The 5,000-nt window shown below is 45.2% G+C and overlaps 1 protein-coding gene across 1 annotated transcript in view; it reads right to left on the reverse strand.

The window, feature by feature from the left end:
• Positions 1-5,000, reverse strand: part of ctnnd2a (catenin (cadherin-associated protein), delta 2a) — a 458,968-nt gene that overhangs the window by 129,214 nt on the left and 324,754 nt on the right. The window lies entirely within an intron of this gene.

The following is a 5,000-nucleotide window of genomic DNA, read 5'->3' on the forward strand; positions in this document are numbered from 1 at the left end:
GTAGGAGAGAGAGAGGGGAAGGATCGGATCTGACTCAAACTTGGGTGTTTGTATATCGGGTACAGCTCATCATGCCACTGAGCAAAAATGCACAGTTTACTACTTTATACGGCTTGACAGATGGACGTTCAAAATGACACAACCCAAATTGAAAGGACTCTAACCCTGTGCACATATTGTAGGACTCCATACAACTGCTCACGAGCTGATCTAAGGCTGAAGTTAACTCCTTGGCCGGCACATAGTATAAAGCTCCCTATTATGCTTGATACTGAGCAGAATTTTGGAGACGGTTTGCTTTTGTTTTTGACACACCCCCATAGACACCCAGTATACAGTACCTATTAATTCTAATGACAGCAATAAAAAAAGCAGTGGAGACACAAACAACAACAACAAGGTTGCAAGCATCCCCATGAAAGGACCCCATTTGTTCATACATTATTCACAGACAGCCAATAAATGAATAAATGTGCACATTAAAAACCATCATTAAAGTAGGACCAACAAGAAGAACCAAACTCAGCACTGGTTTCAACACAAGTGTGTGCCCTTTTTTGGCAACACCAGCATAACAACAAATGCTGTAAATGTATGAATGTGGCTTCTACCTTTGCAAGAGGAACATGCCATTTTTATTTAATTTTAATTTGCAACACTATAATAAACCCTTTACAAATAGTACAATTTCCTTTTGGTTACTTTTGTACATTACTTGGGTCCACGACAGATATCTGTGTATAGATCTGTGCATGCCAACACAATCTCTGTGGCATACTGTATGGTTCCTCAATAGCAGCCTTATACTTGAAGGTACATTACACACCTTCCTCACAGTATGACTAAGGCATCAAAGGTGATTAACAAAGTCTATGCATGTAACGGGTCATCCGGGTACTTTGTTCGTGGATGTGCGTTACGCCCATTTTTTGGGGAAAACAAACTGAATGTCCCATTCACTTACAGTACATGCACAATCGGCTAGCCTACCTGTAAATAAACACAGTCCATGCTTCAGCCACAGCTGTTTGGCCAACATACACGTCACGTCGGTTACACGTATGTGTAATCTGTTGGCATGGCATGACATCTACTGAATGTAGCTAGAGCTATAAAGCTATAAAGAGCTATAAAGACAGATATTTTTTTTAAATACTATGAGAGAAAGAAATAAAATGACACACTGTCTTCATTTGGAAACACATACCAATTCATTTTTTTATTTCTTTTGATAATCCTTTTCTGCTTGAAATGTTCTACTAGGCTATTTTTATTATTCTTTGTTTCTCATTTAAAACACTTCACGAGTGTCTCTCTCAATGAATCCCATTCTCTCTCTCCAATCTGATCTGCTTTTCTTTAATGGCGTGTGTATCCAGCTAATGCGTGGAGACACTTCAGCTCCTAATTAAGATTACAAACAAAAGGCAGAAGCACATATCTCTGCTGGCGAAGATTCAAGATAGCTCTCTCTCTCTCTCTCTTTCACAAAGAGAAAGATACATGGAGAGACGGAGGCAGAAAGAGCAGGGGAGGGGGGAATACATGGACAGACGGAGGCAGAGAGAGAGAGAGAGAGAGAGAGAGAGAGAGAGAGAGACAGAGAAAGAGAGAGAGAGAGAGAGAGAGAGAGAGAGAGAGAGAGAGAGAGAGACAGGGAGAGAGACAGAGAAAATGACAACAGACGAGGAGAAAAGAGGATCTGCATCAATTAGAAACCATTTCTTTACGGCCACAAATAGTGAGCTATTTAAATCCCCGTCATTGCTGTCTGAATGCTTGCCAATGACAAATGATGAGCAGCATGGGCGAAACACATTGCTAATGAACTGTCTGCTGACAACTGTTGGGAGAGCACCATCAACACTGGCGAGAAAACACACATCCATATGAACGCTGCGATTCAGACTGCCACATGGCTATACGATGCTGCATGCCAAAATTGACAAGTTTGCCTCGTGTCTCATCACATCTGCATGTGTGATGAGGGCACAAAATATTTACATCTCTTGGCCACTGATGTGTGGCTTCCCACAAATGAGTTTGTCTCAAAAACGTTTCTCAGGACTCGTGTTTGTTTGGTTCTTCGCAATAAAACGTAGCATTTGAAAGGGTTGTAATGTGTGCGACCTAGGATGGCTTGAGGAATAAAATCCAAAATAGTGATTTTAGAAAGTTGGACTTAAATTCAAGTAAAAACGTAAATTTGGGCAAATTCGAGCAAAAACTGTTGCATCTTAGAAATTACCAAACTGCTGTGGATGTGCGTGTGTGCGCCTGTATGTGTGCGTGTGCGTGTGCGTGTGTTGCGTTTGTGAGTGTGTGTGTGTGTGTGTGTGTGCCTGTGTGCATTTGTGTGCCTGCGTGTGCGTGTAAGTGCATGTTTCCTGCTGCTGCTGATGAGCTGGTAGCTGTCAGCCGCGTAAGCAGATGTCTCTATCAGGCTGTGGGGAGAAGGAGAACAGTGGTGGAAGCACTGGCGACTGCAGGCTCATTTGCGGACCACAAACTAAGTACCCACAAAGAATCCCCCCTCTCTCTCTTTCTGTCTCCCTTTCTCTCTCTCTTCCTTTCTCTCTCTCTCTCTCTCTCACACACACACACGCACGCACGCACACACACGTGATTGCACGTGCTGTGCAACTGCTTCCCAAAGATGGCTAATTAGCCTACTGCAACTGCCACCACACGCAAACACAGCCACACACACACAGCCACACACACACATGCCAACAGCCACACACACAGGCACACACGCATGCCCGCACACACACACACACACACACACACACACACACACACACACACACACACACACACACACACACACACACACACACACACACACCCTTCCCTTCACCAGCACTGGGGGTGGCTGGCATGCCATTGTCCCCTCTTCTCCAGATGGTCCAAGCTCTATGTGACACCAGCAACAGCAACGACAAGCACTGCCTTGGAATACACTAGGAAACACACTCTCTTTGGGGAAAACATCGTTCTAGAGGACCGCGCAGCATTACAGGGGCCGGATGACACAATCACAGGGAAGCTCACAAGGGGGGACAAAGGGGTCTGCTGTCCCGGGCCCAGGGAAAGAGGGGCCCATATTTGGGTCCTCATTACATTAAATGTATTGGGTAGGGGGCCCTTTCAGATGACTTTGTCCGGGGCCCAGCCAAAGCTGTCAGCGGCCCTGGACACAAGCACACATTGGTGAAATGAATACGCCCGGGGGAAAACACGTTTTTAAATGGACCTAAGACTAGCAGGGTCAGCTAATTGTTGTGAGTCAACCCAACTAGCTGTAGGCCATACAATTGGCTATTAAAATAGCAAGGTGCTGTGTGTCCACATCCTTGTAATATGTCAGTAGAGGACATCGGAGCTGTGTATAAGTGTGTGTGCGTGTGCGTGTGCGTGTGCGCGTGCGTGTGAGTGTGCGTGCGCGCGCGTGTGTGTGTGTGTGCGTGCGCGCGTGTGTGTGTGTGTGTGTGTGTGTGTGTGTGTGTGTGTGTGTGTGTGTGTGCGTGCGTGTGTGTGTGTTGTAGCATGATGTAGATTCAAGGTATATGGGAGTCACCTTGAGAATTAAAAGTGCACCAACATAATTAACTCACGATTTCCCCTCTAACCTTCAATTCCCCCAAAGTAATTAGGACTTGAGCCAGAGATTTGAAAACTGACACCACATCTGTGGGAGGGAGGAAAGGAAAGAGGCAGAGAGAGCAAGGGGGAGAGAGAGAGAGAGAGAGAGAGAGAGAGAGAGAGAGAGGGAGAGAGAGGGAGATAGAGAGCGAGAGCGAGAGAGAGAGAGAGGGAGAGAGAGGGAGATAGAGAGCGAGAGCGAGAGAGAGAGAGAGATGGGGGGGGCGAGAGATAGAGCGAGAGAGAATGCATGTGAAATGTGTAGAATAGATGCATGTGTGCATCGGTGCATTGCGCCTGCTTGGCCATGACTTAAGCCGGGGCCAATATCGACTCAATTGCCAATCAAAATCTCTCTCTCTCTCTCTCTCTCTCTCTCTCTCTCTCTCTCTCTCTCTCTCTCTCTCTCTCTCTCTCTCTGTCTCGCATTTTTCTCTCTCTCTCAGACACATACACATACACACACACACACACACACACACACACACACACACACACACACACACACACACACACACACACACACACACACACACACACACACACACACACACACACACGCACACACGCACACACGCACACACGCACACACTTGGGGCTAATGATACTGACCCTGGTTCATCAATAGGCTCACCTGTGAGCCGGCGTAGTCCGGAGAGCTCATTTGGCCCTGACAGGAGCCACTACTGGGCAGAGGCACCTCATTCACACTGTCATTAACACGCAGAGAAAATGGGCAATTTGCACAGGCATAATGTCCGGTGGACTGGCCACACTCACACCAATGGCTGAGATTGTTGAGGTTGCTTTATTGTCGCGTTTACTACTGTCCTACTTAGCCAAAGATGAAGTAGAGCCGTGAGCACAAACATGCACAAACATAGAGCTAATAATAACCAGAAATGCACACACTGCAGACCTCTGCCAACGAAGCTGTCTGATAGAACATTTGAGTATGTTACAACCTAATGTTTTTCCAAGTCTTTCTGCCTGAGTTAGAAACTAGAATTTTAAAATTCGCCCTATCCCACAATGGTTAAGAACCTTTTTTTTTTTTCCACGGTTTATTTTAAGACTTTTCTAATTACATTCAGAAGATGCAGTTGGAATACAATACAGTCTGGTTTAAAGAAGAAAAAATATATAAACAAAAATAGCATATGAAATATCTAAGAACCTTTTTTTAAAAATTCCTGGATCCGGATTGTGATCCAGATCACCAAAATTTAATCACTTGCTCCTATTGTCAACTCCACAAAATTTCATCAAAATCCGTGCATAACAAACTGCATGTGATGCACATGGGAAGAGATGAAAAACTGACCAGAAGCACGCATCTAAAAAAATGACCACTG

This window comes from Engraulis encrasicolus, chromosome 9, assembly GCF_034702125.1.
Source record: "Engraulis encrasicolus isolate BLACKSEA-1 chromosome 9, IST_EnEncr_1.0, whole genome shotgun sequence".
NCBI lineage: Eukaryota > Metazoa > Chordata > Actinopteri > Clupeiformes > Engraulidae > Engraulis > Engraulis encrasicolus.